Consider the following 18,764-nt stretch of genomic DNA (forward strand, 5'->3'; position numbering starts at 1 on the left):
ATTAAGTTCAACAGCAAATAAAAATAAGGGTAAGCGAATAAACGCTTTTCATTGTTAAAAACTGAATGAGCTCATCAAATGATGCACTATGTACCAATCTGAAGTTTTTTTGAGTTCACTTTTAGAAATATGACCAACATTAATTCAAAATAAAATACATTTTTCTACATTGGGAATATTTGTGACAAAACAAAGATTAGTTCTATTGAACAGGGAAATGAATGCTTTGGTGGCTCTAAAATTCCATTTTAAGAATGATAATTTTAAAATATTAAATAGTTTGTGTTGTTTTCCCCATGTAAATTGATTATTTGTTAGTTCTTTATTTAGCATTTTTATTATGGACTATTGGAGAAGGAAATTGTAACCCACTCCAGTATTCTTGGCTGGATAATTCCATGTACAGAAAAGCCTGACAGGCTGCAGTCCATGGGGTCACTAGGAGTCAGACACAACTGAGCACAGTACATTATAAGGTATATATTAAGTTGAGACCATCTGTATGTATTGTTGAAATGTAAACTCTTGGCACAATATATGGTTGATAATAATATTAAGCCATGTACTTATTATATCAATTTTACTTTACAGAAATCTCATGAAAATCCATATGAATCTATTGCAGAGGAAAGATTCCTTGTTTATTTTTATGGTTACTCATTATTCCTAAAAACATATAGAATGCTATGAAACATAAATAATGCCATTCTGAGAATTCCTACACATTTCTAGAAATCCCAATTTCTTGTTCTTAAATTCAAAGACTAATATCTTCCAGGAATTTGGGAATGCTACATTTGAGTCAGTAAGAGTCAGTCATTCTCGAATTTCTCAAAATAACAAGCATATGAAATTTATCTTAGCCCCCTCTTTGAGGCCATTGAAATTACTATTTCTTCTGCCTGGAACATTTTCCTAGATATCTCCTTGGCTCATTCAGCTTCTTGGTACAAACACGTCCCTTATGTAGGAAACTGTTTTAAATTTTGGTGGAGCACAAAGGTGTAAATGAACAGTATATCATGAATATCATGCATTCTCTCCCTTTAATGTTAGTTATTCTAAGTGTCTTTTGGGAATAAACCATAATCTTCCAGTCATCCTTTTCCCCAGTTAAGGAAAGAGTTGTTCCATTGCCTATGACCCACCATCTGATTGTTATGACAGAATTTTCCAAGAGTCCTTTGGCATATATCCTGACACAAAAGTTATATCAGACTTCCCTGATTTTCTTAAATCTCTGAATTTATTTCTTTGCTTCTTTTTTATTTTTTTTTAGTTTACCTCTATTATACTCTATAATAGGCTAAATTGTTCATCCCCAAAATTCATATTGAAGGGGGGGTTAAAATTCTAAATCTAGTACTTTAGAATGTGACTGTAGGTGAATATATGGCCTTTAAAGAGGTAATTAAGTTAAAACCAAGTCATTAGAAGCGTCTTTAATCCAGTATGACTCATGAGCCTGTAAGTGGAGGTTGTTAGGACACCAACGTGTACAGAGGGAAGAGCGCGGGAAGACGGGGAAAAGATGGTCATCTACAATCAGGGAGAGAGGACTCTGATGGAACAGACTGCTTTCAGCCTGATTTCTATCCTCTAGAACTGTCAGAAAATCAGTTTCCATGGTTTAAGCCACCCTGTTTGTGGTACTTTGCTATAGTTGTCCTAGCAAACTAATACATGCTATAAAACACTTCTGCCTTCTAAAGTATTTTCTAGGTATAATATCTTTGTATTTTCTAAAATACTATGCAAGAAGGCAATGGCACCCCACTCCAGTACTCTTGCCTGGAAAATCCCATGGACGAAGGTGCCTGGTAGGCTGCAGTCCATGGAGTCGCAAAGAGTCAGACACGACTGAGCGACTTCACTTTCACTTTTCACTTTCATGCATTGGAGAAGGAAATGGCAACCCACTCCAGTGTTCTTGCCTGGAGAATCCCAGGGATGGGGGAGCCTGGTGGGCTGCCATCTATGGGGTCGCACAGAGTCAGACACGACTGAAGTGACTTAGTGGCAGCAGCAGCAGCAAGATACTATGACTTAAGAAGTCAAGAATGAAAGTGGATACCAGGTACATAAGTAAAGATTTCCAATAGCAGCCTAAAAGATCTTTTCCAGAAACGAGTGTGTTTCTGTATTTGCAGTAAGTAGCATCTGTTTCACTTAGAAGAAAGGTCAGTAGTGTTCCTTTAGTGTCCAGTTCTCCTTATGGAAGTATGTGTGTGTGCTCTGTCATTCAGTTGTGTCTGACTCTTTGCAACCCCATGATTTCCTCTGTCCATGGTGTTTCCTAGGAACACCAGGCAACACCAGGCAACACCAGGTTTGCCATTTCCTTCTCCAGGAGATCTTCTGACCCAGAGATCAAACCTGCAGCTCCTACAGCTCCTGCTTTGACAAACAGGTTTTATTTTCACTACCATCGGGGAAGCCCATGGAGATATAGGAGGGTTGTATTTGTCTGCCTCCTTGAAAGGCAAAAGCATATGTGTGGCTTGTTTTGGTCAATAGAGTATCAGTTCAGTTCAGTAGCTTAGTCGTGTCCAACTGTTTGTGACCCCATGGTCTGCAGCATGCCAGGCTTCCCTGTCCCTCACCAACTCCTGGAGCTTGCTTAAACACATGTCCATCAAGTCAGTGATGCCATCCAACCATTTTATCCTCTGTCATCTCCTTCTTCTCCTGCCTTCAATCTTTCCCAGCAACAGTGCTTTCCCAGTGAATCAGTTCTTTGCATCAGGTGTATTGGAGTTTCAGTTTCAGCATCAGTCCTTCCAATGAATATTCAGGACTTATTTCCTTTAGGATGACTGGCTGGATCTCCTTGCAGTCCAAGAGACTCTCAAGAGTCTTCTCCAACACCACAGTTCAAAAGCATCAATTCTTCCACGCTCAGCTTTCTTTGTAGTCCAACTCTCACATCCACACATGACTACTGGAAAAACCATAGATTTGACTAAATGGACCTTTGTAAGCAAAGTAATGTCTCTGCTCTTTAATATGCTGTCTAGTTTGGTCATAACTTTTCTTCCAAGGACAAGTGTCTTTTAATTTCATGGCTGCAGTTACCATCTGCAGTGATTTTGGAGCCCCCATAAAGAAAATCTGCCACTGTTTCCCCATCTATTTGACATGAAGTGATTGGACTGGATGCCATGATCTTAGCTTTCTGCATGTTGAGTTTCAAGTCAACTTTTTCACTCTCCTCTTTCACTTTCATCAAGAGGCTCTGTAGTTCTTCGCTTTCTGCCATAAGGGTGGTGTCTTCTGCATATCTAAGGTTATTGATATTTCTCCCAGAAATCTTGATTCCAGCTTGTGCTTCATCCAGCCCGGCATATCACATGATGTACTCTGCAAATAAGTTAAATAAGCAGGGTGACAATATACAGCCTTTCCCATTTTGGAACCACTCTGCTGTTACATGTCCAGTTCTAACTGTTGCTTCTTGACCTGCATACAGATTTCTCAAGAGGCAGGTCAGGTGGTCTGGTGTTCCCATCTCTTTAAGAATTTTTCAGTTTCTTGGGACCTACACAAAGGCTTTGGTGTAGTCATAGAGCAGAAGTAGATGTGTTTCTGGAACTCTCCTGCTTTTTCCATGATCCAGTGGATGTTGGCAATTTGATCTCTGGTTCCTCTGCCTTTTCTAAATCCAACTTGAACATCTGGAAGTTCATGGTTCGTGTACAGTCGAAGCCTGGCTTGGAGAATTTTAAGCATTATATTGCTAGCATGTGAGGTGAGTGAAATTGTGCGGTAGTTTGACCATTCTTTGGCATTGCCCTTCTTTGAAATCGAAATGAAAACTGATCTTTTCCAGTCCTGTGGCCACTGCTGAGTTTTCCAAATTTGCTGGCATATTGAGTGCAATGTTTTCAAGGCATCATCTTTCAGGATTTGAAATAGCTCAACTGGAATTTGACCACCTAAACTAGCTTTGTTCATAGTAATGCTTCCTAAGGCCCACATTCCAGGATGTCTGGCACTAGGTGAGTGATGAAGATCTGTTTTGTATAGTTCTTCTGTGTATTCTTGCCACCTCGTCTTAATATCTTCTGCTTCTGTTATGTCCATACCATTTCTGTCCTTTATTATGCCCTTTATTTTTTATGCCTTTTATTTATTATGTCCTTTATTCTGTCCTTTATTCGTATTTATCTTTGCATGAAATGTCCCCTTGGTATCTCTAATTTTCTTGTAGAAATCTCTAGTCTTTCCCATCCCATTGTTTTCCTCTATTTCTTTGCAATGATCACTAAGGAAGGCTTTCTTATATCTCCTTGCTATGCCTTGGAACTCTGCATTCAAATGAGTATATCTTCTCCTTTCTCCTTTGTCTTTAGCTTCCTTTCTTTTCTCAGCTATTTGTAAGGCCTCCTCAGACAACCATTTTGCCTTTTTTGCATTTCTTTTTCTTGGGAATGATCTTGATCACTGCCTCCTATACAATGTCACAAACCTTTGCCCATAATTCTTCAGGTACTGTATCAGATCTAATCCCTTTAATCAATTTGTCACTTTCACCATATAATTGTAAGGGATTTGATTTAGGTCATACCTGAATGATCTAGTGGTTTTCTCTACTTTCTTCAACTTAAGTCTGAATTTGGCAATAAGGAGTTCATGATCTGAGCCACAGTCAGCTCTGGTCTTGTTTTTGCTGACTGTATGTAGCTTCTCCATCTTTGGCTGCTAAGAATATAATCAGTCCGTTTTTGGTATTGACCATCTGGTGATGTCCATGTGTGTAGAGTCTTATCTTGTGTTTTTGGAAGAGGATGTTTGCTATGACCAGTTCGTTCTCCTGGCAAAACGCTGTTAGTCTTTGACCTGCTTCATTCTGTACTCCAAGGCCAAATTTGCCTGTTACTCCAGGTATCTCTTGACTTCCTACATTTGCATTCCAGTCCCCTGTAATGAAAAGGACATCTTTTTGGGGTGCTAGTTCTAGAAGATCTTGTAGTTCTTCATAGAACCTTTTAACTTCAGCTTCTTCAACATTACTGTTTGGGGCATAGACTTGGATTACTGTGATATTGAATGGTTTGCCTTAGAAACGGCCAGAGATCATTCTGTCATTTTTGAGACTGCATCCAAGCACTGCATTTCAGACTCTTTTGTTGACTATGATGACTACTCCGTTTCTTCTAAGGGATTCTTGCCCACAGTAGTAGATATAATGGTCATCTGAGTTAAATTCACCCATTCCAGTCCTTTTTGGCTCACTGATTCCTAAAATGTCAATGTTCACTCTTGCCATCTCCTGTTTGACCACTTCCAATTTACCTTGATTTGTGGACCTAACATTCCAGCTTCCTATGCAATATTGCTCTTTACAGCATCGGAATTTACTTCCATCCCCAGTCCACAACTGCGTGTTGTTTTTAATTTGGCTCTGTCCCCTCATTCTTTCTGGAGTTACTTTTCCACTGATCTCTAGTAGCATATTGGGCACCTACTGAGCTGGGAAGTTCATCTTTCAGTGTCCTATCTTTTTGCCTTTTCATACTGTTCATGCGGTTCTCAAGGCAAGAATACTGAAGTGGTTTGCCATTCCCTTCTCTAGTGGACCACATTTTGTCAGAACTCTCCACCATGATACGTCCATCTTGAGTGCTACACAACATAGCTCATAGTTTCATTGAGTAGACAAGGCTGTGGTCCATGTGATCAGTTTGGGTAGTTTTCTATGATTGTGGTTTTCATTCTGTCTGCCCTCTGTTGGATAAGAGGCTTATGGAAGCTTCCTGATGGGAGAGACTGACTGAGGGGGTTACTGGGTCTTGTTCTGATGGGAGTGGCCATTCTCAGTAAAACTTTAGTCATATTTTCCGTTGATGGGCAGGGCTGTGTTCCCTCCCTGTTTCTTGCCTGAGGCCAAACTGTGGTGGAGGTAATGAAGATAAACCTCCTCCTTCAAAAGGTTTCATGTGTTGGCGCACTCCATGCCCCTGACCCTGCAGCAGGCCACCACCAACCCACGCCTCCGCCAAAGACTCTGGACACCCATGGCAAGTCCGGCTCAGTCTCTTGTCAAGTCACTCCTCCTTTTACCTGGGTCTTGGTGTGCACAAGATTTTGTTTGTGCCCTCCAAGAGTCTGTTTCCCCAGTCCTGTGTAAAATAAAAATATAAGCAGAAGTAATATCTGTCATTTCTAGGCTGCAGTTTTAGGAGTGAGTGTGCAATTTTCCAGACTTCCCAGGTGGTGCTAGTGGTAGAAGACTCACTTGCCATCACAGGAGATGTAAAAGATGCAGTTTGGATCCCTGGGTCAATAAGATTTCCTGGAGAAGGAAACGGCAACCCACTCCAGTATTCTTGCCTGGGAAATCCATGGACAGAGGAGCCTGGTGGGCTACAGCCTATTCGGTTGCAGAGTCAGACACAACTGAGCAACTAACCTTCCATTCTTTCCATTGGCAAATGTACACCATAAAAATGGAGGCTCCTGTATCCTGAGTGCCTGAGTCAGGATGGTGGAGAGCAGAGCTTCCAAGCTGGCCTGTGATGGTCATAAGGAAGGAATGAGAAATAAGCATCTATTACTTTGAGGCAATGCAATTATTTAGCTGTTTGGTACTGTTGAACAACTTTATTTATCATGACTCATAACTTGATCTGAGGCATTTTTGCTTATTTTCCAATTTTTGACTATGTTCTAGATACATAAGCAATTATTGTAGCCAACACTTTTTCTTTATTTTTGAAAGATTAAAACCAATTTTTGAATAAGAACTCCCAGGGCAATGAGTGGGTTCAAAGCATTCTGAACAAAGCTTTCAGTTCACTGCTCTTGGGCCTTTTGCAGTTATTTTGACGACTCTGAATACCTATTGGACTCAGGTCTAAAGGGCAACATTTCTGTACAGTGACGAGAATTTCTGTGATGCTGCCAAAATGTTCATGGACAGAGGAGCCTGGCAGGCTACAATCCCTGAGGTTGCAGAGTCAGACACGACTGAGCAACTAACCTTCTATTCTTTCCATTGGCAAATGTACACCATAAAATTGGAGGCTACTGCATTCTGAGTGTCTGAGTCAGGATGGTGGTGAGCAGAGCTGCCAAGATGGTCTGTGATAAAACTCACTTGCATTTATCATAACAGAAAATTTGTTGAGGTTTCCTTAATGAGCTCTCAACTGTCTGGGTGCTGCTTTTTGGTGGATTAGCTTCCCCAAGACAGAGTGCTTCGAAAGACAGAAGAGCTAGAAATATTCCATGGTATAGCCACAACATACTCTGTCCCAAGAGTGGTGGCAAAGGGACTCCAGTCCCACCCAATTTCCTAAACCTGTGTGCATTGCAACCTAAAAATCCACATCAATCTGAAAGCATATGGATGCCATTTATTTCATTTCCTTTGCAGAAGAGTACTTTGGGAAACACTTCTCTCTTTCCCCACCCCTCTGTCTTATCATTTGAAGGCTACAGAGGAATTAAATTCATCTTGAAGGAGTGTTTATGAATTAGATTGTGACCATTACTTAAATGATTAAATACTCAAGAGAGATAATGCAACCCAGAGACCATGTCACAAGAGGGAACTGTGGTTATCATCAATTACTGTTCATTTGCTATAAACATGGCTATGAGCCAACCTTGGAGGGGAAATGTACAGTTGGTAAATGACGTATTTGGCATCTCCATCTGTTTCTTTCCTTACTCCTTTAGCATTTCTTCTGGATTCATTATGCTTCTCTGAGCACTAAACTCCAATCATATAAGGACCTCACAAACTTCCTCCCAATCTGAGGACACAGTCCCATGTCTCTCATCATATTAGGGCATCATTGCAGAGCTACAGCCAGAGTACTAAGGAATCACATCTCTGAAAAAGATTCTAGTCTCCAGAAAAAAGTCCAGGATAGGTTTGGAAGATGTTAGCAGTTTTCTCAAGCTTACTTAGTGCTTTCAGATGAATAAAGTATAGCATTGTTATAGGTCACCAATTAATTATATATGGATTTTGGATATTAGAGGATGGTCAATCATGAAGAACCTTTTGGACTTAGGGCTATTAAAGAGCCTATTTCTTAGTTAACACTGTAATTGACTCCACCGCATCTGTTCCACTCTGCCCACCTTGTATTGACACCATTCTGCTTGAAGAGTTAGACTCAGCTTCAGGGGTGGGACCTGCATAGTCTAAGCCAATCATAGCAATCCTATTTCATTTAATATTATTGATAGTGTTGGGTGCTTAGTCATGTCTGACTCTGCAACCCACAGACTGTAGCCCACCAGGCTCCTCTGTCCATGGGATTTCCCAGCAAATATACTGGAATGGGTTGCCATTTCCTCCTCCAGGGGATTTTCCCAACCCAGAGATCAAACTTCCGACTCCTAAATCTCCTGCATTGAAAGTGGATTCTTTACCTCTAAGCCACCATTACTCAACTCTATTCCACTAACCCTGGCAAATATCTCAGGGATTAGCCAGTTAGCATAAAGCTTTATTCAGGAGCATGCAAATCACCTAACTCAAGGCAATAGATGGAAGAAGTTCTAGTGTCACTTCCAAGTCAAATATTCGATTGCCAGCATAAGGAATTTGGGTGTTTTGTTCTCTCTGCTGTAGTGCATTGCTGAGTTCCTACATGAAAGACCGTAAACCAAAAAGTCTTTAGAGGTGAAACAGACTTAAGACGAGTGAGAAACAAAGCTTTTGTCATTAAGTCCTGAGACTTGGGATCTCTTTGTTACTGTAGAAATAGGCTGCATCTATGGTAAAAACTTAGCAGTTGCAAGGCAGAAGGTGAGGAAATTGATATCAGTTTAGCAGGATATTGATCCATTTTATGGCAGTGACAAAATAATTGGCAAAACTGTTATACAGTCAATGTACTTGTGGATCTATAAGAAGAGGTTGGAAAACAGGTCACCAGTAGTTCACAGTGATTGCTGTTGGCTGCTATTGACACGTCATTATGAGAGAAATAAACTCAGGAAAGAACCGATTTTAAATTCAATTTTAAAGCAGAATTTAAAGGGAAAAGATGAAATTCAGAAATTCAAAACCAGGCTGGGTTGGAAAAGGCACCTGCTTATCATCTCCAAACAGTAAAAGTAAAATCAAAAATTATGATTGTCAAAAATGTCCAGTAAAATTTTCATGTGATTAGCTGTCTTCAGGGCAAACATTAGACTAAAGATGGGATGTCTTTTACTTACATAAATTGTCTCAGTGAAAAGATTGCATTCGAGGTGAGGCTTTGCCACAGAAGCTCTACAACCTCAAAACGGGTCCATAGTCAATCAAAAGAAACATGTCTATAACTGAGAAAATGATGAAATACAGTTGATATGAAAACTAAGTCTCAAATGAACTGAGTTCCTGGCTACTGGTCCACAGAGCTAACTTAAATAGACAAGAAACCTACTAAGACTTTTAGGAAGTTGTACCATCAGTGTAGACTGAAGTAGTCCATGTTTAGTCAAACTTGACAACCAAACTTTTACCAGCAAGAAAGAGAAAGATACAAAGACTGCTTCGAGCCAGAAGGACTGAGGAAGAGTGAAAGGAAGACTCGCCAGAGAGTGGAGCCAGATGGCACAATGAAAAATGAATTTGGGAGCTCCCCTTAGATTGCAGAGTTGGGAACTAATTAAAGAGCATTCCACACTACAGAAGAATTCTAATCAATATCTTTCAAATGCTTTAGGATTGCTGTGGATTAGTGATTTCTGGGTGTCTTCCATTCTTCCTCTTTCTAACTGTGAATGTTTATTGCTGCTATCCTGTCCTTGTTCCACTAACATGTAATATATGCTGATTGTGTGATGGTGGGCACTGGGAGTGCAGGGTGTAATATATTTGATTAGTTTAAAGGTTTCTAGGAAAGACTGGCAGAAACAATAATGCTAACCAAATATTTTATGAGCTTTTCTACATTTTCCAGGCCTGTTGCAGTTAGACAAGGCCATATGACCCGTTCTGCTTCTATAAGGAATGTATTTATTTCATTTCTAAAATAAAGTAGTTAACTGATAGAGTAGGAGGATACAGTGTTATCTGCTTAGAGACTAAGAAAGCCTCATTTTGACCTGAGGAGTTATGGCATTGAAACAGTCACCATATAGAAAGTATTTGCCATAAAAAGTTATCATGAAGTCAGTAAATCTATCATAGTTTTCACATGAACTTAAAAAAAATTGTCATTGTATTTATCTACTGGAGTTCAGGGTCTTCCATTGTTCTTGTTTCCTTTTTATTGATTTGAATACAGCATCATTGATTAGGGTTTCCTAGGTGGCACAGAGACACGGTTTCAATCCCTGGGTCAGGAAGATCTCCTGGAGAAGGAAATGGCAACCCACTCCAGTATTCTTGCCTGGAGAACTCCATGGACAGAGCCTAGCAGTCCATGGGGTTGCAAAGATTTGGACACAACTTAGTGGCTGAACAAAAATGGAATAGTTTCTCTAGAGAATCTTGACTAATGCAGAGAATAATTACTTTAAACGTATCCATCCCACCTTCTTCCATGTCCTCCCCCTCTATCGTAGAAAATGGTTTTTAAAACTACATTTTCAAGAATGCTTTATAGCTAAAATTTAGTTATGAGTGAGAGTCTATTAATATGTTGCACTTGCAGTATTTTTGACAGGGTGAGGAAAAATCTTGCTTCAAATAAGGTCTAACAGAGACAGAATATTTTTCAGTTGGTTCTTCTGCATTCCTGTGTCTAGTAACTGAAACACTAAAAGACAGCTGTTTTTCTAGCAGCTGCAACAAACTATCTTCGTCTCTGTATCGAAATCACTGTGATACAACTCTAAAGTCCAGGTGCCTCTATAACAATTACCTCTCTAGCCTTTCGACAGTTTTCTAAGGACTGATTCCATTCTGCTTGATATATCTAGGGAAATTTCTGTTTCCTGCATTAAACCTACCTGGTAAAATAATGCCATATTTAATAAGTTACTAAATTCAAAGGAAAATTAGGATCAGTTATGGTAGATGCTAAGCTACTGTAATATATAGAGACTAAAGCATAGTTAAGGAAAAAAGAAAAATTCATTGCTCTTTTGTGTAACAGTCCAGTGAGTGTGAGTGCTAAATCGCTTCAGTTGTTATCTGACTCTGCAACCCTATGGACTGTAGCATACCAGGTTCTTCTGTCCATGGGATTCTCCAGGCAAGAATATTGGAGTGGATCACCATGCCCTCCTCCAGGGGATCTTCCCAACCCAGGGATCGCATTTGCGTATCTCTTGCATTGGCAGGTGAGTTCTTTACCATTAGCACCACCTGGGAAGCCCAAATAATCCAGAGATATGTAAATTATTTTATTATGTGGATAATGCATGTGCATGCATATTATCAAAAAGGTATAATCTTTCATTAGGAAAATTGTGCTTCTTCTTGTCAAACATTTTGCAAACAAGTTTTGGAGTTGTGCCTATAGAAGCTGTACACTTGAATATTGTAGAGGACAGTTGGTACCTATACATCCGGAAAGGGCTTCCAATGCTGTATTAATATGTTAAATCAAATCAAAGGAATAAAAGTAAAATGAAGAGGAGAAATTCTTTTGGAAGAAGAGTTTGGTCAAACATAAAGTGCAACACATACTCTTCTCATGCTAAGATTTTTGGGACCCAACTTAGACTTCAAGGAATTTATTAGATGACAAAACTAAAAATTCCAGGGATAAACATGGCTTCAAGCAAAGCTCAGTTTGGGATCTCAAATGCTGTCATCAGTACTCAGTTTTGTTCTTTCTATTTCAGTTTTCTTTTTCTCTCTTGCTGTGTTGTCTAGTCGCTAAGTCGTGTCCGACCCTTTTGCAACCTCATGAACTATAGCACACCAGGCTCTTCTGTTCATCGACTTTTCCAGGCAAGAACGCTGGAGTGGGTTGCCATTTCCTCCTCCAGGGGATCTTCTTGATCCAGGAATCAAACTTGTGTCTCCTGCATTGCAGGTGGTTTCTTTACCCCAAGCCACCAGGGAAGCCCATTCTCTCTTGAGTTTATAAGAAATCAACATCTCAAAATTGACACAGTCAATTCCATCTTCTCAGCTACTCAAGAAGGGGCAAACTCTCCTTTTCTAATAGAAGTCCTAAAACTGAGGCTCACAAAAATTAATCAGAATAAGGTCATGAAATTTTTCCTGAGGCATATTCTAGGCATGGCTAAAACAATCTGATTTGGTGATATTTCTACTTTGAAGAAGAGGATAAACTCAGCTCTAACAAAACACTGTATTGGATGACGCTGGGCAACTAAGGTCTTTCCCAGTGAAAAATAGGATTTCTTACAAGAAGCGGAAAGCCTCATTATCAAGCAGGTAATAATGTTTTGATGCCCATCTCCAGTTAGACCCTTGTTAACATTTCAATTATATAAATTATGTACTTAAAGTTGGGGCTTCTAATTTTATGAGTTAATTATTAGCATCAACTTTAGTAATCTTATTGAATAAAAAACTTTTCTACACCAAACATAGAAAACAGCACATAATGGGTACATGTTAGACATCTGTTGTGTAAGTGGGGTTTCATTTTTTTTTCTATTTCTTTTTTTTTTTTCCATTTATTTTTATTAGTTGGAGGCTAATTACTTTACAATATTCTAGTGATTTTTTTGTGCTCGGGCCTGGTGGGGTTTCATTTACCAGTTAATTTTACAGCTATCTACTGCCACATAAAAATACCCCAAACATTATCGTTTGAAATAGTAGCTATTTGTTTGCTCAAGTTTCTATGGGTCAGCTTTCAGGTGGGCCAACTCACCTCTATTGTTAACTGGACTCAGTTATGCATTTGTAGTGAGTTCTCAACTGGCAGATATGTTTCAACAGTTGTGACTTTTTTTTTCCTGGCTGGTCTCAGAGGACCTTGCTCACACGCCTGGATTTTTCTGGAGCGATAAAGGATGACTGACCCACACATCTGTCGTCAACATGCAGACTGCGGCCACACCACAGTCATTCTGCTGTCTTTTACTTCATAGTGACAGTTTAAAAGGTATTGAAACAAGGAGAGTTCCAGTGCACAAACACTTTTAAGGCTCTTGTTAACTCAGTGTTTGTCAATATCCCATTGGCTAATGTAAATCACAAGTAATGGAAAGATAGACTCTGCCTCTTGATGAGAGGAGCTGAAAAATCTGATGGCCATGTTATCTTTCACTTTACCAAAGTTCAGCTATGTTCACAACTATTTGCATTTCTCCTATCTACAAATAAGTTACTGTTTTCAAAGGCTCCAAAAATGTCTTCATAAATTTTGCCATCAGGCTCAAAAACTAATATTTTGTAATCAGTATCTGGTCTAAGATGGATATGGTTTCTAAGATTCAGTGACATGTAAACTAGAAAGTAAATTACTTGCCCTTATTCTGCTCATGGACAAAACAGTCATATTAGATGCTCCCATTTCAAAAAAGGACTTCCCTAGTAGCTCAGCTGGTAAAGAACCCGCCTGCAATTCAGAAGACCCTGGTTTGATTCCTGGGGGGGAAGATCCACTAGAGAAGGGATAGGCTACCCACTCCAGTATTCTTGGGCTTCCCTGGTGGCTCAGCTGGTAAAGAATCTGCCTGCAATGTGGGAGACTTGGGTTCAATCCCTGGGTGGGGAAGATCCCCTGGAGAAGGGAACAGCTACCCACTCCAGTATCCTGGCCTGGAGAATTCCATGGACTGTATAGTCTATGGGGTCACAAAGAATCAGACACAACTGAGTGACTTTCACTTTCATTTCAAAAAAAGAAGGAATAAAAATTACTGGTCCATAGCAGTTGTGAAATTAAGCCAGGCATGTAGTATTGGGTGACATTACTCCGGGGAAAAAGCATTCCTTGAATAAAACAGGCATTTGCTCCTTGAAGAGCAAATTCCCAAGTCTACTTTTCTCCATACTTTTCATTTCTGCCCTCAGAGTCATCCTTCCTTTTTAAAAAAGGAATACCCAGGTAGCTTGCTCAACCTGCTTTCTACCTCTGAAAAGTTTGGGACCAAAACATTTTCCAATTTGAATTAACTCTCTCACTTTTAATACAAGTGATAGTTCTTAAATTGTCACATTTAAAAAAAAAATCCATGGGTTTCCTATGAATTCACAAAAAACATATCCACATTTCTAATGTCATATCAGCTAAAATAAGTGACATGACCAAACCCAGATTTAAAAGATGGAAGAATAGTTTCTAACTCTTGATGGAAGGGGTTGCATATTTTTATGGCTGTCTCATTAAATCCACCACAAAATAGGAGGTTTAAATATTTGCTAGACAATGCTCATCTTTATTTCCAGAAGTAAAAATGCTAGCTTGTAATATTAAGCCCCTGATTCTTTATGTTCATTGACTTTTCCACCAAATAAACTTACTGCCAGTTAGCAACTGGCATTAAGTTAAATCAGGCAAACAAAAGAAAAAAAAAAAAAACACACACGTGGGATGTATAAAACGATTAGACATGAAACCCACAAAAGAATAGTTTCCCATATCCTTTTCCTTAGATATGGTCTCTAAAAGTCCTCAGAACAACATCAAAAATCCCAGAATTCTGAACTTAGCATTAATACTGACTTCAAAGTTTGGGTTTAAAATGATTTATATGCAATTACAAACTAATCCAAAGATAGCCTTGTAGACCTTGTCACTATCATAAGACATAACAGTTCCTTACTCTTGGAGTAAAAAGGAGCATTTCTCTGCCTCTCAGGTGGCTCAGATGGTGAAGAATCCACCTGCAATGTGGGAGACCTGGGTTGGATCCCTGCACTGGGAAGATCCTCTGCTGGAGGGCATTGGAACCCACTCTTTCCATTGCTTGTGATTTACATTAGCCAATGGGATACTGACAAACACTATATTAGCAAGAGCCTTACAAGCGTTTACACTGGGGCTTTTCTTGCTTCGATGCTTTTTAAACGGTCACCATAAGTGAAAGACAGCAGGATGACTGTGGTCAGAGGAGCCTGGTGGGCTACAGTCCATGGGGTCACAAAGAATCGAACACCACTGAGAATCTAAGCACACAGCACAGTGTTAGTATTATATTGCATTTCATCTAGGATACTGAAATTCATTGCTGTAAAGTTGTTAGAAAGGACAGTGGAAATTTCTGAGAGCCAAGACACATTTCCAAGTCTATCATTAAAGGTCAGCATGCTTATACAGTTTCTATAGAAACCATATTTCAATAATTCAGTATCTCAAATAAAATCACCTTGAAGCAAACTAAAAATATTCTATATATTGTATTATAGGACATAAGATTTAAAACAATGATTCAATGAAATAAAAATGTAAAATGCCTCATTTTTCCTAAGTTGCTTAGTAGATCATATGAACTATAAATGTTTTTTTTTTTTTTGTAATTTGATAAACATTACAATTGCTTCTTTCTAGTCCCTCAATGCAATGTATTTTCTATCTTCAGACATGGGGTGGGAGAGGAGGTATGTAACTATAAGAATGGAGGCACAGTTGTATGGAAAACTCAATCTTCCTTCTGAAAGTTCATACTCAAGAAATCTACATATAATAATTTGAATAATTTGAATAATTTATTAAGAACTTTATCAATTCAAAACACTTGAACTTAACACATACTTAGTCATTGGTAGACCCTATATTGGGTTCTGGGAATGAGGTTGTCATATTAGCATTTTATGGCATTTAATTTAATTGCCTAATAAAATAGAGGTTACAAACAAAACTCTACACATGAATATTTACCATAGCCTTGCTAATAATTACCAAAACTTGGAAGAAGCCAAAATACTATCTAGTAGATGAGTGGATACATGTGGTACATCCAGAGAATTGAATATTATTCAACACTAAAAGTAAATGAGATATCAAGTCATACATGAAAAGACATGGGAGAGCTTTAAAGGCATATTTAAGAAGAAGTCAGTCAGAAAAGGCTACATTATATTACTCCAACTATATAACATTATGAAAAAGACAAAACTGTGGAAGCAGTAAAAGGATTAGCCAACAGCTAGAGGAAGGGCTAGAGAGTAATAGGCAGAGCACAGAAGGCTTTTTTTAAAGCAGTGAAAATACTCGGAATGATAACCATAGCGATGGATAACGTGTCATCATATATTTGTTCAGACACATAGAATGTAGAACACCAGGAATGAACCATAATTTAAACTGTGGACTTTGAACAATTACGGTGTGTTAGTGTAGATCTTTCCATTTTAACAACTGTACCACTCTGGTAGGTATGTTGATAATGGGGGAGGCGATGGCACGTGTTGGGGCAGGAGGTATGGGGGGAATTGCTGTGCCTTCCTCTCATGTTTGTTTGAAGCTAAAATTGCTCCAACGAAAACAATTTTTAAAAAGAGACAGGAGGATGGGAAAGAATGGAAAAAAAAAAGAGAGAGAGAGAAGAAAGGAAAGGAGTAAGGCAGGATATTATGCTTAGTTTCAAATGTTCATTAAAAATAACCTGATATAAAACTTAATTCTATTTTTTTAATGCTATGCACCTGAAACTAATACATTGGCAACCAACTATAATATAAAATAAAAAGTTTAAAAAGGAAAAAAGAATAAATGATTTCAGTATTATTGATAACTAAAATTTAGACAGTTTCTGTCTTTCTTAAAAAAGTTAAAACCCTCTGCTAAAATACATGCCTGTTAGAAACAATTGTTAAGACAATGAGAAACAGAAAATTCTATTGCTATTTAGAGAATGGAGCAACATGTAGTAGAGGAGAAGACATTTGTGCTGGACCTTGGAATATACATAGAAAAATGTGATATTCCAATAAGTGGATTCAACAACTTTTCTTTCCTACCTTTAGTATATCTTTATTTTAAACCGCTTTAAAACTGAGCCCATTATAGCAGTTTAACTTCACAACCAGGATAGAGAACTGAGACTATCTGGGTCACCATGACTCAATTATTTCTTCTATGAAATTCTTCTCCAGGAAGATAACTTCTCCAAGAAATAACTCTATTATTTGTTTCCAGAAAATCCATAAACACATTATCTGGATAAAGAGCTTTCCAAGTAGAATACCCATCTGGGCAAAGAGCTTGCTTACCGAACAAGAGAGTCTCATCTAATATTTCCTCACCAATCCTATCCCATGATCTCGTGGGCTTTGCCCAGTTGCCATCAGTACTTGTGCTGGTTAATTCTAAGTGTCAGTTTGACTGGGCTAAGGAATGCCCAGGTGGTAAGGCATTCTTTCTGGGTATGTCTTTGAGAGTGTTTCCAAAAACTATTAACATTTGAATCTGTAGACTGAGTAAAGATCATCTTCATCAATGTGGGTAGACAACGTCCAATCTATTCAGAGCTCAAATAGAACAAAAAAGGGAAAAAAGAAGGATTTTCTCTCTTTTCTTTATATGTATGGACCCAGTAGCTCAGTGGTGTCTGACTGTTTGTGACCCCACAGACTGTACCCTGCCAGGCTTCTCTGTTCATGGGATTTTACAGGCAAGAATACTGGGGTAGATTGCCATTCCCTACTTTAGGGGATCTTCCCAACCCAGGGACTGAACCTATATCTCTTGAGTCTCCTACATTGAAGGGCTGATCACCATTTGCACCCCCTGGGAAGCCCTTCTTTAGATGAAACATTCACCTAATAATTTATTGATTCTAGCTTTGCTTAGTCAACAGGTCATGCTGGTAGACTTGTGGAAGACTGAACTTTTGACAGTCTTCGGGGATCTACTAACATTCAGACACTGTTGCCATCATGGATCAACATTCACTCAGAGAGTTCATTCTCTGAGGATATGGAACTTTCCACTGAGGGCTGTCATGACCCAGTGATGCTCTCTTTTCCTGACATAGGTCCATGGACAAAAGAGCCTGAAGGGCTAGAGTCCATGGGGTCGCAAAGAGTCGGACACAACTGCGTGACTAATGTTTTCACACTTTTTTGTTAACTCTAGAGCCATTGATACTATTGTTAAATACTGTTGGTTAAAATTTGATTATACAACAGGATTGTGCCTCCATCAAGATGAAATAGATGCATTTTCCCCTTTTCCTCCTATTAAGTACAGCTAAAACCCGGGACAAAATGTGATCTACTGGAGAAAGGAATGGCAAACCACTTCAGTATTCTTCCCTTGAGAACCCCATGAACTGTATGAAAAGCAAAAAGATATGACACTGAAAGATGAACTCCCCAGGGTGGTAGGTGCCCAATATGCTACTGGAGAGGAGTGAAGAAATAACTCCAGAAAAAATGAAGGGATGGAGCCAAAGCAAAAACAACACCCAGTTGCAGATGTGACTGGTGATAGAAGCAAGGTCCAATGCTGTAAAGAACAATATTGCATAGGATCCTGCAATGTTAGGTTCATGAATCAAGGTAAATTGGAAGTGGTCAAACAGGAGATGGCAAGAGTGAATGTTGACATTTTAGGAATCAGTGCACCAAAAAGGACTGGAATGGGTGAATTTAACTCAGATGACCATTATATCTACTACTTTGGGCAAGAATCCCTTAGAAGAAATGGAGTAGCCCTCATGTCAACAAAAGAGTCTGAAATGCAGTACTTGGATGCAATGTCAAAAATGACAGAAAGATCTCTGGCCGTTTCCAAGGCAACCCATTCAATATCACAGTAATCCAAGTCTATGCTCCAAGTAATGCTGATGAAACTGAAATTTAATGGTTCTGTGAAGCCCTATAAGATCTTCTAGAACTAACATCCCAAAAAGATGTCCTCTTCATTAAAAGGGGACTGGAATGCAAAAGTAGGAAGTCAAGAGATACCTAGAGTAACAGGTAAATTTGGCCT

The sequence above is a fragment of the Dama dama genome, chromosome 17, assembly GCF_033118175.1.
Source record: "Dama dama isolate Ldn47 chromosome 17, ASM3311817v1, whole genome shotgun sequence".
Lineage (NCBI taxonomy): Eukaryota > Metazoa > Chordata > Mammalia > Artiodactyla > Cervidae > Dama > Dama dama.